The sequence below is a fragment of the Bombina bombina genome, chromosome 1, assembly GCF_027579735.1.
Source record: "Bombina bombina isolate aBomBom1 chromosome 1, aBomBom1.pri, whole genome shotgun sequence".
NCBI classification, from domain to species: Eukaryota; Metazoa; Chordata; class Amphibia; order Anura; family Bombinatoridae; genus Bombina; species Bombina bombina.
The window spans coordinates 232,027,303-232,046,676 of NC_069499.1; the positions used below are offsets into that span (position 1 = coordinate 232,027,303).

Genomic DNA, 19,374 nt, shown 5'->3' on the forward strand with positions numbered 1-19,374 from the left:
CCCCAAGTTCCCAAATGCTTAAAAGCCACCAATGCTCTACTGAAGAGACTGAAATAGACTACGGCTAAACCCTTAGCAAAGATCAGAACATCTTGTCCTGCTTTGAAAATAAACTCTTGATTGTAGAATCTTACAGACACCTAATTTTACCACCTCCTTGCAACTACTACAGGCAAAGAGAATGACTGGGGATTGTGGTAAGGGGAGTGGTATTTAACAGTTTTTGCTGTGGTGCTCTTTGCTGCCTCCTGCTGATCAGGAGAGATATTCCCACTAGTAATTGACGATTCCGTGGACTCACCATATCTTAGGAAATAAATATTAATTTTTAATTGTTACGTATATACATTTTATTGGTTAGCAACTGCTAAGATAATAATTTTATAACCTGGTGTATACCAACACGGTCTTAAGACTGTGAGGAAACAGCCTGTGGTGGCTGAGAAACATGTCGCTGTTTTTAAAATAAAAGTTTTTAAATATACACTTGCTTTATCACAATTATTCTGCTCCTGTTTGGGGGCAGAGTGTGTGTGCTAGTTCTATCTTCCAAAGTGGTGATTTTCTGCATCCTGCAAATTGGATTCCACAGTCCACTGGGCAGCTGAGAGGTCCCAGTACTGCTGATATTGCACCTGGTGGTGCTTTGTTTCCTGCATCATAGGATAGGCCCTTGCCAAGGATCATCTCTATCTGGCTGGAGACACCAGTGAGCTGGACCACTGTTTGATGTTCCAGGCTGCCACAATAGCACCATTTGGGTGCGCTACGCTTGTGAGTATATTTCCTATCCTGCTGATGTTTTGTATCCGACTGCCGTGACGTTACTAGGCCATGTTGGCGCCTCTGTGCTTCTTTCTCTTATAGATCACACCACACCAGGATGACCGTACTATGACAGAGAGCTGCCTTCTTTCTTTTGGATTATTCTTTGTGTGGACATTTTGTTATTTGATTATACCAATATCATCTGGGTCCACTTGTGAGCATATCATCTCTAATAATCTGATATAAGTGTGCTAGGTTTATTGTATATTCTCTTAATTATCTGTATATATCTGCTTACTGTTTGCTGCTTATTGTTAGCGCCCCCTAGGAGTGTGGTGTATGTTCTATATGCACCACCCTCCTTATATCTCTTGAATAAATTATGTTTTTTTTATAAAATACTATACAGATATTTATTTTAACATAGTATTAGGAGATAGATTTAGACTGGTGAGATAGAGATATATATTTATTTTTTTATGTCACACAAAAAAAGACAAACACACAAAATTAACGTTTCAGTGCATTTCAGCCCGTGCTGTTTATTGCTTAAAAAAATTACAGATGCAGAGTTTCCACAACCAGATTCAACAAAAACAAGTTATCGTACAGTCATGATATATTGATACGTTTTTCTTATAACACCCACTCATTCTATCCAAATATGCATAGATAAGCAAGCTGCCTTATTTTAGAATATAACTAGGCCCCAATATAAACTTGAATGTGCATTTTACTAATGGAGTGGAATCCTATTTTTTTTTTTGAGTGCAATTCCCCAAATTTTAATAAAACTATTCTGAGAGTCATTATTAAGAATTACGCAGAAACACCTCCATTTTACCTCTTTATTAAGCACAGTTTTGTGCTATAAATACATTACAAAAAGGACAAAACATGCAACAAAAGTTAATTGCCATTCATGTTACATGCCAATCCAAAGCTTTTAGTTTACAAGAGGGATGCTCTTTAACTATAACATGTCAAATTCATGAATAGTATCAGTTGATTTTGCTCATGAAAACCTAATAGAATAATTTAGTCACAAACATTGCCACTAGGATACAGTCTATAATTTGGAATATAAACTCCCAAATGTAGACAAATTGAAGCATCAATACAATTACTTACTAAAATTAGGCAACTTTACATAAGACTGAGGAGAAATCTCTTGTAATTTATTTACAATTATTGGGTTGCTACTTTAATAATAAGAAAAAAAAATGTTCAATTTGAACAATATTTCTGCAGCTTATATCTCAATACTGCACTGATTGGTAGTGCTCCTTAGTTTGTGGAGGCACAGAAATAGAACATTGTCCAACCTATCTAAACATCATGCCATAATCATACTTATGACTTTTTATTATGATTCATAATTCTTAATAAAAACAGCCTCATTACATATGATTGCCCAAGTATTATATATAAAACCTGGGTTTCTATCTTAGTAAACAAGAATCCTACCAGTTCCAATGTATTTACCAGACAGCAGCAAAAAAAATAAAATTCAGGTAGTACCTTCTCTCCACATCAATTTGAAGAGATTTGTTTGTGCCTATTAATGTTTCTGTGGTCTGAATTATCCAATGGATTATAGGATTCAGGCAACAGCAGCAGATAGACCAGAGTAATGTAATAGTCCTACCTGCTTAGTACTTGCTAATCAAGAATGTCCTATGTACATAAGTTTTAAACACTTTTGCAATGTATTACTACATTTTCTTCTCATTCTTAACAAGTATTGAGGTTAATATATTATATACATGGAGGTAAATAATTGCCAACTGTTCTATATATTGCTATTGTTGGCAGAAATACAGCATACTATACAGTGCTATTTATCAGATGCAAAAAACTCCACACAAAATATCCTATTAGTCAAATTGCACAGCTATGGTTTAATTTAAAGGGACATGAAACCCAAATGTTTTCCCTTTCTTGATTTAGATAGAACATGCAATTTTAAACAACTTTCCAATTTACTTCTATTGTTTAATTTGCTTTATTCTCTTGATACCCTCTGTTGAAAAGCATATCTATATAGGCTCAGTAGCTGATTGGTGGCTGCACACAGATGCCTCTTGTGATTGGCTCACCCATGTGTATTGCTATTTAACAAAAGATATCTAAAGAATGGAGCAAATTAGATAATAGAAGTTAATTGGAATGTTTAAAATTTTATTCTCTGGATTCATGAAAGAAAAAAAATTGGGTTTTATATCCCTTTAATTGTTAAAAGGAACATTAACAGATCACATTGAAAGCAAGTTTATTTTTATTTTTTTTAAATAAAGAGAGATTAGTGCTCTGAAGTGTTTGCTATGTTAATGTGCTGGTTCACCTGAAAGCCTGACCCTGTGAAAATACTAAAGTAATTGTATGATTTTGCAAAGTTTTTTTCAGTGTAAAGCTAATCATTCTATTTCCCACAGCAAATTGTTTTCTAAAATGTATTTGTGCCTCAATAACACCTACATCTATACCTTACACGGGGACAGCACATCAGATACTACTTTTGTAGATTTTCATGTGCTTTTTGGACTTCTCTAATTCAACAACCAAGACCCCTTGAAAACTCTGTGGCCTGATTTGAACTGCACATGCTCAGTGCACAATATGTCCCTGCTTTAAATTATTGTAAAGGTTAATAAATCAGTTATGAATAATGAAATTTGTACTCAATTTAAATATGATCAACAGTTTGTTATTTCAGGATTGTAATGAAGTGTCTGTACATTTAATTATTAAAAAAAAAAAAATATATATATATATATATATATATCATTCAAATCCATTTCACTCCAACTGTGTACCTTTTGCTTACTCAGAGTAATGTTAACCACTAGATGCCGGGCTTTAATGCCGTTGTGAAGGCACAAAACATACTATGTATTTTTGGCGTCCCACAACCTCCATTTAGTAAAAGGGAAATCCAACTGGGTGCGTACTTGACATTGGTAGGATAAACCCCCCCGATTCTGAACCTTGAAATCACATGATTTCATTTTTCAAGCAAGTGTTTTACATTGGAACTCTGTTCCTATATTAAACACTTGCCCCTGGCATGAAGAAGAGTTAAAGACCTTTGACGAGTTGTTTGTTTTCATTTGCAGCTAGATTTTAAATTTCCCTCTGTATAATTAGTTTTACTGGTTCAAGGCAGTGCCCTTTCGATAAGATTGAAAACAACAAAGAAAAAGAAAGCTTTAATATGTTTTTGCACAGATTCTGATGGCTTGTAATGGTAATCACTAATTAGTACATAATCTAACAATATAATCTGTTACTGTTCCTTTAATTATGCAAGTCTTATACAGGTCTAAGAAAATTTAATTTGGTCTAATTATGCCACATTCCACAATTAATGAATCCCCTGATAAAATATACATTAAATTCTACAGTAGTGTCACAATTCCATAGCATAGAAGGTTTGTGCAAGAAAGGGCCAGGCATTCAGAAACCCAACCATATTGAATCAGAACACATTATTGCTTGGGTGAAAGGATTTTCAGACAACTTATCAACTGCAAACCATTTAGACAGTGATAAATCTGTCTTGCAACTATTCATAAAGAATTACAATATTTATCTTTAATCATCAACATCCCTCCACAACTATCCAAAGATCCTGCAAAAAGTGAATTTTAGGAGCAAACGGCAACATCTGTAGTACGGTCCTAAATACCAAAGGTAGGGTGTTTTTTAAAATATGTAATGGTAATGGAGTTTTATAGTTACCAAGTCTTACACAACATCTGGAGTCCAAAAAGGGTTCATATAATAGACTTTTTTCAGAATTAACCTTTCTTTTAGCATTAACTAGACTGCTTCAAGAGTTAACAGATAAGTACATGGATAAAGAATGATGCATCACTTCCAGTAAAATCATGGCTATTTGCAGCAAAAAGTTCTGTGCCTTTGCTCCATCACTCTGTAAAGAAACAAAAACACAGATCTGTGGATGATCTCCAGTCTTATTTCCTTACTGTAACATTGTGAGCTCACAATGCATGTGGCTCAGGAGACAGTGATTCTGATTCATTGTATAACTGCAGCCTACAAAATGTTTGCCAGAGCAGAGGATCAAACACCAGCGTTGCCTAAACAAGACATTTTGTAATGAAAAGCACCCCATGTATTTTCCTCCTGGAACCATGGCATTTATAGCTAAAAGCATTTAAATGTATTTATTAAAACAGTTTTCTAAATGATATCACAACATAGAAATGCAAAAGTTTGATTTAAAAAAAAAAAAAAATTGTAAAAAGGGTTATTTTGCCATTTGTATTTTTCCCTTTAAATTGAATGTAATTATTACATTTAAATAAATGTAACCCTATATAGCAACAGCCTGGTTGCCATGCCAGGATAGCAGCCAAGCACAACACTTTTCTCCCCTGCCTATCTTTAAAAGTCTAGAAGGTCTAATTAAAGGGACAGCATTACTTGTTATACCAGCTGCAGAGTATAAAAATGTATGAGAAATTGCATTCTCAGGTTTGTGTATATGAAATAGCTGGTTTTGTGCTTTGAAATGACAGCCTATTAGAATGGGTTGAGCTTGCAAGTAAAAATCAGATCTCATGTTATCACTTTGTGTACACACACTTGCTCCCTTATCTTATATTTGTCTGTAAACAAAGCCCAATGAGAACAAATTATTTTATTAGTTCTCTTCTACACCCCACCACCAGGAGTGTAATTTCTTCTACTAGCTGTGTTTACATTGCCTATCCATAGCCTGGATGTAAAGGGACAGTCTACTCCAATTTTTTTGTTTAAAAAGATAGATATAATCCCTTTGTTACCCATTCCCCAGTTTTGCACAGTCAACATACTTTTTACCTCTGTGATTACCTTGCATCTAAACCCTCTTCTGACAACCCCCTTATCACATGGCTATTTATCTATTGACTTGCATTTTAGCCAATTAGTGCAGTGTCAGCCACAACTCCATGGGAGAAAGCACAATGTTATTATCTATATGGCACACATGAACTAGCAATCTCTTGTCCTGAAAAGCTAATAAAAAAAGCATGCAATTAAGAGGCTGTCTGTAGTGGCTTAGAAACAGGCAGAAAGTTAGAGGTTTAAATGTTATAAAAGTATATTAATATAAATGTTAGTTGTGCAAAGCTGGGGAAGAGGTAGTAAAATGCGCTATTTAAACAATAACTATTTTGGTGTAGACTGTCCCTTTAAAGTATAGAAACTTTCAGTATAGGGATACCACCGGCTAAATCAGCTATTTCAAATGCCAAAATCAGGGCAAATAAACTACTTGTAAACAATTTAATACACTCCAGCAGGTAAAATGAATTGCTGGAAACAAATTAAAGGTGAGAAGTGTTTTGGGTAAACTGTCCTTTTAACTAGGGATGCACCGATACCGATACTAATATCGGTACAGATACCAAGTATTTGCATGAGTACTTGTACTCATGCAAATGCATCGATACTTAAACCGATACCTCTACTTCCTACCCATATGCTATCTTGTGGCGTTTTTTCAAACTGCATGTTCCCATTTCATTTTAAACTGGAGTGGAGACTAAACTAAAAATGGTTTACTACTGTTCTGACAATACAAATTGTTGTTATTTGTATTATTGTAGGAGAGATCACTGTACCTGATTTAAACAAACCCCTGAAGTACTGGGCAGTTAATAAACAGATTTCCAGCTCTGGCAAAAATGGCCCAAAAATATCTTTCTGCCCCATGCAGTAGTGTGGAAAGTTAAAGACTGTTCAACTTAGAGTCGAACCTCCATACACATGTCAGATTGATGTTATATAACAGCCCTACAACCCAATTGCATCACCCCTTTAAATTCAATATTTTATTGTAATATTTTTTATTTATAAACATGTTCTGTGAACTTTTTTTATTATTTCATAATGTCTTTTGAATTACAGCCCTTTATAATTATAAAGAAGGAATCTTAAATAATTAGTCTGTATTGAGCTTGGTAAACTGTCACATGACATAAAAAAAAGTATCTGTAATTGATATCGGCGAGTATTTGAAAACAAGTATCGGTACTTGTACTCAGTCATAAAAAAATGGTATCGGTGCAACCCTACTTTTAACTAAACAAATTTCCACAAATCAATTATGTCTTTACCAATAAGTCAACAATTCAAATAGCTTGCATGCTCTAGTTTTATATTACGGTACAGCAAAGGATTAAGGATACGATACTGTAAGGGGGGGTGGGGGCTACAATATAAGTATGCATTATAATATGTCTTGATTAATGTATTGCAAAACAGAAATACATTATGTGCAGGTGTGGATTTTAAAGCCCCACAGTTTAAAAATAAATATCACATTAGCCTACGAGTCAGGGGAAGAAAGGTATTAGTAAGCTCTGTGTTAAAGAGAAAAAAAGCCTACATTTCTGACTAGTCTAGTATGTGTGAACTACTGCTGTTAGCAAACATATTGGAGCAGGTATAACACTCCAGGAGGTTTTCAATGCAGTATTTTGAAACAGCCAACATCTTAGATGTTTTCCTTAGTAAACAGCATATTTTAAATACTTTCCAATATCAAACAAACTTGTCAATTTCACATTCCAGTTTTGATAGAAGGTATGTGTGTGCTTAAAGGACCATTATAGTGGAAAACTTACACACATTCATTAGAGCATGAAAAGTTATCACTAGCAACACTGCACCTGTGTTTTAACACCTACAAATGGGTTAAACACCTAATTAAAGTAAAGCTCGGGAGCCTAGATATACCTAAGCAAGAAGCAAAATTGACAGCAGCAGGACTTTGTTCCTACTTACATAAAGTGCATGTTTTGTGTTTTATATATAAAAAAAAAAAATGGGGGGTGTAATTGCTACAGTCTGCAAAACAGGTTGTTGTATTTTAATTTTGCAAACAATTTTTATGCACAATATTTTGAGCACTCCAAGAACAATCTAACCGTTTCTAAGCAAAACATTATATGCAACGCTCTTATTATAAATATCCCTTTAATATCTCCTGTTTTTAAGAATAGTATATATTTGAGAAACATGACAAGAACAGTATGCTGGTCCAGAAAATGCAACCATGTTACCATCACCATTTTAAAGGGATATGAAACCCCAAAAACAGACAAAGCATATCATTTAAAGTGATAGAAAATATTTGGGTTTAGTGTCACTTTAAGTGGGGGGGGGGAAACAAAAAAAAGGTTTCCAATTTACTTCTAACATCAAATTTCCTTCACTCCCATGATATTCTGTGTTGAAGAGATACCTAGGTAGGCATCTGGAGCACTAAATGGCAGGAAATAGTGATGCTGTCAATTACTCTTGTAAATGGATAACAATCTTGCAAAACCGCTACCATATAGTGCTTCGAAGCATACCTTCCTGCTTATCAACAAAAGATATCAAAAGAATGAAGAAAATGTATAATAGAAGTAAATTAGAAAGTGGTTTAAAATTGAAAGAAAAAATTTGGGTTTCATGTGCCTTTAAGAAGTTATAAACCTTCCAATGGTTACATGTTACCACAAAAAAAACTTTTTCCATTGTTTAAAAGCATGTTTTCAATTTCACAAGTAGTAAAGACATTTTTATCAGTCATTATGAAGTGAAAACAAAAATTAGGACAGTTTGTTGGAGGTATCCTGCTGACTTTGCAAGGCTAAATCTGCTACATATCATTCACTAGTTGGCTTTATCAAATAACTGCAAAACAATGCATTTTAAACTAACTTTTGAACAGTGACTATCTTTGTTGTCTGTGGACTAAAGCCCTGATTGGCTCCATTAAAAAAAGGCAAATTGAGTATTGCTACTTAAAATAATTCTAGTAAAAAGAATGTGGTGCCAACTATAGTGTGCAGTCTACGGCCTAATCTGCGGTCTACACTAGAGCAGACTAATTTGTTTTAGAAAAAACGTGGATGATATGTTATTCTATAGCAACACAACAGAAGTCTAGCAATTACAAGGTCTGTTAGATTACTCCCCCCCTGTCCACTTTTATAATGAAAATGTTTTAAACTAGTACCAAAAAATTTCTCACCCCATGCTGTGCCTGTATGTTATATGGACATGACACAGATTATTAAAAAGGGACACTCCAGTCAAAATAAACTTATGATTCAGATAGTGAACACAGTTTTAAGACACTTTCCAATTTACTTCCATTATTACATTTTGCAGTCTTTTTTATATGCACACTTTATGGGGATCAAGCTCCTACTGAGCATGTGCACAAGCTCACAGGGTATTTGTATAGAAGTCTGTGATTGGCTGAAGTCTGTCACATGATGCAGGGGCCGGAAAATAAGAGAAAAAAAATGCCAGAAAAAAATAAAATAAAAATTGATAAAAATCTACTGCTTATTTGAAGTTTTGAGTAGGTGTTATTGCATTGTCTTTTTATTATGCACTTGTTAATTATGCAAATTGTACTGTATTTAGAGGTAGTTTAAGTTAACCCCTTCCCGTCAGGACATTCCATGCAGTCCAGCTGTCCTGAAACAATAGCCGCTTACTATATGGGATTGTGGGGTGGAAGACGTGCCTAGTATAGGCACTTCCACCTGACCCAATCCCATCGTTGAAATTACGCAATCGCATGAACAATCGTGTGATTTCAATTTTTACTTATTTGTTTACATTAGAACTTTGTTCCAATATAGACAAACGAGTCCCAGCAGGAAGTGGTTAAAACTGAAGGTTGACAGACATTGTAACTACAACCACTAAAAATTACGAGAAGACGAAAACTTCAGATCTTGTGTGATGAGAATAAAATAAGCTCAGTTTTGTAATTCAATTCTTCAGACCATCTTTACTTACTGCAAGGCAAAAAAAGAGAGGCAGTAAGTTGTGAACACTGCATTGTTCCTCTTAAAGGGACAGTATACACAAATTTCAATATAAATGCATATAATAGACTACTATAATGAACAATATGCACAGATACTGATCAAAAAATCCCTTATAAAAAAATAAAAATAAACACGTACTATAAAACTCTCAGTTTAGAACTGTTGATGAGGTTAGGCTGGTACACCCATTGAAAGGGGTTGAGAAAGCAGAAAGACCAGACACTACCCCCTCCCTTGTATATGAAATGACCCATTACACAAACAAGAATCTTTAGCAGGAATCTTTAGACTACAGTCTACATCTGATACTTTGGGGCTTGGTTAAGAGTCAAAAAATCAGCACGTTATTAAAAGAAATAAGCAAAACTATACATTTTTATGGAAAAAACAGATTGGCTATATACACATGGATCTACAAAACATCTATGCAAAGAAAAATTCAGTGTACACTGTTCCTTTAACTGCACTGGAAGATAAGTATCAAAGTTTCCTTTAAAAATAAGCAATTTGTTGTAATAATTGGAATTTAGGACAAAGTCTGTGATGATTTATGCATTTTTTTTTAAAATAAAAGAAAATTATTAAAAATTGTACACAAAAGGGCAGTAATTAAAATAGGTTTAATATTTTGATATACATATATATATACACATATATATATATATATATATTTTTAAAATGATTATATAGATATAAAAAACTTGCAAGCCTCTGAAATTTCTTAAGATACTCAACTGGTGTGTTGAAGGATACAAGGAGCAATTTTTTTGCTGGTAGGTCACGCATCCAATCATGAATATGTTTAATTTTAAGGGACACAAACCTCAAATGAAACTAATCTAGGTCAACAGCAGGGTTTTTTCATAGTTGGACTGAACTTAAAATTGGCATATAACCGTTTCTATAATATATTAACAGAAAAAACACACAGGACTGAAAGGATTAAAGTATTACATTTCTTTAACACTTTCTTTGGGAGCTTCAGCAAGCATACCCATTCTTACCCGTTTCAGAATATGCCAACCTTGAAACACATTTAAGCCTACCACATTTTATTCTACCGTACAGTAAAAACAAGCTACTGTGCCATGCAAAATAGTTATTGCTACTGAAGTTATAACTCATTGTATGGCTTTGTTTGCATTTAGAATGAAATACTGTGCTATTTTGCATTTTGGTTTCAGAGGTATTTCATGTTTAACTTAACAGTATTACTAAATCTACTTTAAACTTATGCTACCACAAAACTTATTGCTTCCTCCTATGGATGAGGATTTGTAAATAGATTTTATTCACGGAGGAGGCAGTTAGATATCACCATGCTTTAATTGTTCATTGCATACAAAGCCCACTAGGCACTCTTACTTTATATTATATTTTACAACATATGCATGCAATTTTACCGCTTGCTATAAAATGAACCCCAATCCACAAAAAGGGTGCACTTACGAAAGGATTGTTATAAAGGCGCAGTGCCTATAATCTGCAGGTGTAGTATCCAGGTTAATTCAAGTATAAAAACAAAAAAAGGGATTCACAGCTATGTTTAAAAGTAAACCAAGTAACGTATGGGTAGAAATATATATATATATATATATATATATATATATATATATATATATATATATATATATATATATATATATATATATATGTATATATATATGTGTGTGTGTGTGCGCGCGCGCAAGTGTTCTACACAATAAGAGTTGAGGCATAACTAGCTTGTAAAGCAAATTCAGATTTCTATTGACAGTGTATATATTGAAGGAATATAGCTACAAATATAAGCCTTTTAAATAAATGAATACTCTGCAGATACAAAGGATTACTGCACTTTTGTAACAGGCTAGTCCATTTTCTATACAGATCTAGGTTATTCACAGTAAAAAGTATTAAATATATATCATGCACTGATCCTAAAGTGGCACTACAGATTGCTACATAGCACTAATGCTTTTATGGAACTATACACATCTCAAAATGGAAGACATCGGTGATTTTGTTGTTCTCAAACAACTTGTAACATTTTGTCCACAAGTAGTAAAATATACAGAATTATATCAATATTGCACATTTCCCGAAAATAAATCAAACCCCTTCAAATGGGATTGGGACAGTAACGTGAAGTAATAGGTTAGTGATAAAGTCCTAAAGTCTGATATAGAGTTAGGTGGTGCACTGCAAGAGGTGTTCCACTTAATATAGTTTGCTGTGTAAACATAGGTTATAAATTTGAACCATAATATATTTTTAAAAAGTGCAACACTTTAAGCTTTGCTGTGTACAGAAAGCTTTTCATAATAGATACATAAACCAAATTTATTTTGCAGTTTACACAAAATACACTCATTTAAAACAAAAAGAGTTTGTTTTAGGTGGTACTATTGTTTAACCCAGATGACTAGTCTGTTACACAGAAAACTGTATTTAGTCATTGTAGGCAAAAAATAAATACACAGCATAAATCAGAAATATCTACTTGAATTGTTAAAAAAATATTTTCAGATAGCTCCTCCTTTAGATGGCTTTTTAAACCAGAGCCACTAGATCTTGCAATTCGGTTAACCTTAAACTGGATAATCCACAGTTCAAATGCAAAGGGCTGTGGTACAATTATGAATTACTATATTAAACTTTAAAGAAATTTTAAAAATGAGTAAACTAGTTACCACTGTACAATATAGTGTACCAGAATGCCAGCTGATCCAGAACAAAGTTTTATAAACGTATTCACCTCTTATTACAGTGCACATGGATCTTTATCCTAATAGGATAACTGATGTGATCAACTCACTGAAAAGGTCACTGGAGCTACAGACTACAGTGGTCACTTAGGAATGAACATTAATGATGGTTGGCAGCATAAACTGATGTCCCCATGCAACACAAACAAAAAAAATACATAATTTTTATTATACTGTATTTACATGCAGGAAAGACCACAGGACAAATACTCCAAGTATACAATTAAAGGGACATTGCACTATAAAATGTGTTTATTTCCCCTTAATGTGTTCCAAAGGACTTATTATACTTACTGCAGAGTATTAAATGTGGAATTGTTCCTTCATGTTTAGTTAAATATTTGAAATAGCTGATTTTCCTCAAACTAATCACCTATTGTTCTCAAGGATGTTGCATTATAAATAGGATAAGACTCCAGGTAAAGTAGACCTGCTCAGGTTATATCTGTCTAAACACACAGACTAATAGCTAGTTATAAAATTGCTAATTATGTAGCACCACTAGCTATTTCAATTTTTTTTTTAAATCTCCTACTCACCTACTCCCCACAGAGAATAATTAGTAATATTGTTCTCCTGTTTACATAGTTTCTCTACAGAGAATACACCTGTATTCATATTTTCAGTATATGTGGCAGTTTCAACAGGAAAAAACAGCTATAATAAATAACAAGGCGGCAAAGGAGATGTTTGCAAACCACTAAATGCACTAAGTCAGCTAAAATGGACCACTGGGAACACATTAAAGGGGAGAAAATATTAGCGTCAATGTACCTTTTTTTTTTTTTTTTTTTTTTAAAAAGTCTATTCTACTCAACTGAAAAATGTCCAAATTTGCTTATTCCTGTCTATACAAAACAGGCCTAAAGAACTACACTAAAAGAATGGGGAGATAATGGTCTACTGGCTTTATATATATATATATATATATATATATATATATATATATATATATATATATATATATATATATTATATATATATATATATATATATATATATATATATATATATATATATATATATATATATATATATATATAAATAAATAAAACCCCTATATAAAAGATTTCAAATTTTAAATGTGTAGGACAATGCATGATCTCTAGGTATATGCAGATTGATAGATCCAGGGCATATTTACACACAATTCATTTTATCACTGTACTCCACAACCCACTCCTGATGTGAACTCTTTGCCCCCCTCCCCGCTCCTCATAATTTCTTCATACTTTTCAGAAGCTGAAAATGGCAGCATTGTTGTTAACATGCTTTATCTTTATATAACTTTAAAATTCAAGAATTTAGTATGTCCTATGGAATAAAACTTAACTGGCCAGTGCTAGTGTTGGATTTGTTTTCTAGAAGACTTCACATTTTCATAGAAAATTTCTTTCCTCCATCAATTCCAGTCCAATATATTCTCATAGAGGCTGGTCATCTGGAAATACATCATAACCTGATGTTGAAACGTAAAAATGTTCAAATCTTGGTAAGAAATCTTCACCTACACTGAAGAAAGTCATGCTAGACTATATAGAACGCGTTATGAAATACTAAAATATATCCCTCAAAATAACCTTGCAATGTAAAGTCTGATTTTTAAAAAGCCATAAATGAAATGAGCTACAAACTAAGAATAAATCTATCCCCTATACATGTATATCGCAGATATAGGGTATATCTCTAAGTTGTATTTAGTACATGTGACAGAAAAGGTGTTCATACGTGTTGGCATTAAGATAGGGCAATAAATATTTTTAAATCAACTGCAAGCATGACAAAGGTTTTGCACACAGACCGGAAACTATGCATTCAGCTCATCTGGGAACATTTTAAATGTGCATTCTTCACGCACACAAAAAAAAAAAAAAAAAAAAAGATGATTTTCCTGTCCAAAGAGATTATGTAAAATACGGATGCAAAACATACATAGAATTATTTGGCATAAAAAGGGTTTTTTTTTTTGTTTTTTTTTAATAGCAAACACAGTTGTACTATTCCACTTGGACTCGACAGTTTTAGTGGGTGCTCCTCTATATGAAAGAGAAAAATTACGTCCTTCACAATGAAGATGCCGATTTCACAATTTTGAGACATGAGGTAAGCAAAGCACATCTTACTTTAGCTTCATCAATAAAAAAAACCTGCAAGAAAAGAAACAAGACAAGTTACACATATCAGAGACTCATTTAGAAAATGTATCTTAAAATTTAAAAGATTCAATTCTTCTGGCTGAAAAGCATCAAGCTACAAAAAAACATTTATATATTACACAGACAAGTACTATTTTAAATCAGGAGTATGTCAGGATAAACAGAAAGGTAAATTGTTTTCCTCCTAATATCCCTTATACCAAATATTTTTTGAGAAACGTCGGGAGTAGAAAGGATAGATATGCAGCCACTTTGATAGCTGAGAAATCATTTTGGCAGCAGAGCTGAGAATGTTTTTGTGAGACATCTATCTGGCAGCAAAGCATTTAAAATGTTTTTGCATGCCATTTCCAGACACCAAACAAACATTTTCTTTACAGTCAAAAAACGTAAACATACACCAGTGCAGGTCATTAAATTACTTATGATTAAATTTAGGATATTTAATTTAAAACCAGTAATCTGCAGAAATGAACCAATATTTAGCTTTTCAATCAAAACACACAAAGGATCATTGAAGACATTACACATTAATTAGTATAATTATGAATCCATAGACATAACTGCTTGAATGCTTTTTTGTTACTAAAAACAACCCTGCCACCTTGAAAACAAAGGAAACAGTCCTTGAAAAGCAACTGATAAAAGGAGCCAACGTATCTGCATTTCCAGCATGAACCTCTGCAGTGGGCAGCAGTCGACAGCTTTGTGCTGGGATGATGGATTACCTGGGATGGGGAGCTGCTTCATTACAGAGTAATAGACTCTGCTCACATGCAGACAAGCTAGAGATGCTATTTTTCTTCCTCCTACAGAAGCCTGCTAAATCACACAACCTCGTTCTTTCTAACCCGTTCTTACCACATGGAAAATTGTACCTATGCTACAATGCCTGAAGTAACCGAAGAAATGTCAGGTCTAATAAGAATTTGACTTATTTCTCTCCTAGACACAAAGCATTCTATTCTACCAATGGTTCCTTTGTACGCTCACCATATAGTAATAGGAAAATTGCATTTATCTGCTCAAGGCCTAGAAACAAACAAAAAAAATCAGTGCTGCTGACTGGATAAGCACCAGGTACACTCAGAACCTGCAGTGCACCGTGGGTCCAGAGTGGTACTTCTCCAGTGTTTAACCCTTTGCGGGGGTTAAATGCACAATAGAGCAGGGTCAACAGTCGTAAAATGACATGCTCCAACCGATTAGACCATGTAATTTTTCAACGGTTATGGACTGCTAAATATTTCCAAAATAGCCTCTTGTAGATACATTTATGAAAGCTTGGTAAATCCACACAGTACGTTTTCAAAACACAAAAATTGCACATGGATTTGTAATATTGAAACTATATTTTCCTGGCTGAGGTTTCTCAATAGTGTGCATAAGATCAAATGCATAAGACGGTCAATAAAAAAAAAAAAAAAAAAAGTCTGCCTTAGCCAGAGGCTAAATTAGTAGCTGCACAGAGTACTTGCCAATCAGTGCCCAAGTAAATTCCATAATTGACACCAATAAATTGCATGTGTTGTCTATCACAATGTTTGGGGAACATAAAACAACCCCCCCCCCCCCCCCAACAAACATCCTTCAGCAGCTTGCTTGTAAACACTATGCAATGCAAAGTTTCCAGGGGGAAAAAAAATATTTTTGGGGGGGCTTTCAATACCCCTTTAAAGCTTCACACAGCTCATCAACTTGTTAAAACAGATGTTTGATTGCATTTTTTTTAGATTAGTGTAAGTTTTATATTTAAAGCTTATAAATTTTAAACCACCGTGACAAACCTATTCACTTAATTATTTCAATCAATTATTAATACATGTAACCAAGAATTCCAGAATATTTACTTTTCTTGCGTACATTTTCTCTGTATATCACTAGGAAGAATAAGGAGTTGCTGTATTCACGTAAAAAGAACGCCACATTCCCCACTGTAAAGGTATACATCCCTTACATTGTTTTCTATTGGCAAGTTCTAAATTTTACTTCCTCACCATTTATATGTTGGTTCCAAAGTCATCTGATCTTCTCCTGACCTTCAAAACACTGCAGCAAACATCTGCAGGATCAATCAGCATCAGGGCCAGAAAGATGCAGATCTGCTATCATCACAGGAGACACTTATCTTGCTCTTTTACTAAAAAAATTGAGGGTGGAGAGATTTTAATTAAAGCCATGGTAAAAAAAAAAGAAATTAGATAATGGTTACATATTTTGTAGATCAGCTTATATAATATCAGCAACATATTCACAAATTATTAATATGCAGTACAGGTAAGTATGAAATTAAAGGGACACGAAACAATTTAGATGTCATCATTCAGAGAGAGCATACAACTTTCAAATTTAGTTCAATTATCAATTGTGCCTCATTCTTTGAGTATCCTTTGTCGAAGTGGAGTAATGCACTACTGGGAGCTAGCTGAACACATCTGGTGAGCCAATGAGAAGTGGCATATATGTGCAGTTGCCAAGCAGCTAGTTACCACCAGTAGAGCATTGCTGCGCCTGAACCTACCTATGTATGCTTTTCAACAAAGGATACCAAAAGAATGAAGCAAATTGTATTTTCTATTTTAATCATAAGTGTAATTTTTACTTTCTTGTCCCTTTAAGTTAACCTCTACATTTCATTTTATTAATCAATCTTGTTGCCCCAAGCAACAATCTCACTCCCAAGTGGCAACAACCAGGTACATAGACCTCTTACTCGCTAGAATGGCTCATGCAATACAGATACAGCAAGAGAGATATATATATGTATCTGGCTTGACATTTCCACTAGTCAAGCATTAGTAAAAAAATTATATATATCTTTAACATTGGACTAGTAAAATGTTTCCTTTGGGATAGTAGATTTTAACCACTGGCTAGAAAACTAGTGATATTTTTCAATAATATATATTATAATATATTATATTCCTCCAGCTAGCAAAAAACAATTACATTCTGCTCAGTAATTTCTAATGTTGACACCCTAAAAATTATGAGAAAGCCAAAAAAACAAAAATACAAACAACTACAGTAGTGGTTAAAATGCAACGCACGTTAATAGTTGCAACTAATAGGAAAAGGTAATTATTTAACAATGTACAAGAAAGATCTCTTTCTCAAAATGAGAAAACAGCCGCGATACAAATGTCTGATGCTACAGTATATAGAAATTACAAAACCAGGTGGTTTGACAAACATGACAACTTAGAACATGTTTTTTTTTTTTTAAATATTCTTTCTGCATAGATAAGATGAAGCCACAATTTAAATCAACATTAGACACGCTACACACTATATATATATATATATACACCTATCATTTTAAGTACATTCAATTCTACAAATATATATTTATTGCATGAAAAAGTTAGTTTTCTAAATTGAGATTTAAAACTAAACTGAAGATTATGCTTGTGCAGTGATTCTTCACTGTCTAAACAGAACAAGCCCTATTCTATTGGTGAAAAGTGACACACCCTACAAATATACACACAAAAAATTCCACCCAAAATTATATTATATTATTTATATATATATATATATATATATATATATATATATATATATATATTATATATATATATATATATATATATATATATATATATATATATATATATATATATGTGTGTGTGTGTATGTACCAGAATAGGGAAAAAGGGGTGGGGAATAAATAAAAAAAAAAAACTCACATTTAGGCAAATGAACATCAACATCTCACAATATACATTCATACTGTAATATGCATTACTAGCAAGAATTAAATATTAAAACAGGCCATTTTGAACATTAATTATACTGTAAAACCACTTCTGAGAGCACTACAGCAAATGTAACATACAATTTAGGCCCCTTTAACTCCCATCGCATTAAAAAGAAAAATCCATGATGTATATTACCCAAAATACTGAATGACTAGCGCAAATATTGCCTTATTCTGTAAACATGACCTTTTTGTTCGTTATAAAGGTAGCAGTAACTACACGACTACAAATAGTACTGTAATTAGTTCCTTCAGTTTGCAGTTGTCCTCTATTGCACATTGAAACTATTTAACAGATTGAGTAACCTTCTGCAAACTACTTTACCCATTAAAACGGAGTCTCCATTATATCCAAATATAAATGATAAACTAGTACTGCCCACAATAACAAACGAATACGTCTGCATACCTACAACCTGGGGAGTTATATAGAATTTAACATTTCCACTCACCAACACCAAACAAAAACTATATACCAATAGGATACACTACGAACGGCAGAAACAAATATTAACCACGTACTCAGCTACTATATGTATATGGCTTTACCTCACTGAAGGTAGTTCTGGGTGACCCCACATGACACATATGGCGGAGCAGCCAGGCAGGCATTCCATAAAACGGTTTATTGAAATAAATTAAACTGAGCGAATTTGTCAATAGATTATCTCCGTCGACACGTCCCAGTCACTGAGAGCCGTTAACGGAGCCTCTCTGCCCCGGGCCCAGTGGGCCTCTGAACCTACACTTCCTCACTCCGCCATCTTCACCCACTTCTGTGGCCTCACAGAGACACCGTGACGCACATTCAGGTCCCACCCCCCCAGGGGTGCAACCAAACTAATCAGAAACGTAAATGGCCAATTCGCATTTGTTAGCTCCGCCCACCTATTCCAGCGCATGCTGTGGTCTTGGCTGCTATTGGCTGTAAGAGCAGGGGGGGTTTCTTAAGTTAACCACTCATTCATTCATTCATGCGACTGACGACTCAGCTCACTGTAGTCTACAAAAATTAATGTTGCTACCTTTATACATCTATTTGTTTAAAAAAAAAAAACTATTATTAGGAGAAAGGCGGATATCATATTATAGCT

At 33.7% G+C, this 19,374-nt stretch overlaps 1 long non-coding RNA gene across 1 annotated transcript; it reads right to left on the bottom strand.

The window, feature by feature from the left end:
- Positions 1–14,321: 14,321 nt before the first annotated feature.
- On the bottom strand, positions 14,322–19,075 carry LOC128636887 (uncharacterized). Its single transcript, XR_008398797.1, has 3 exons — positions 18,830–19,075; positions 16,518–16,660; positions 14,322–14,511 (listed from the first exon to the last, which is right to left on the bottom strand). It is a non-coding gene; the product is annotated as an uncharacterized LOC128636887 (long non-coding RNA).
- Positions 19,076–19,374: the final 299 nt, after the last annotated feature.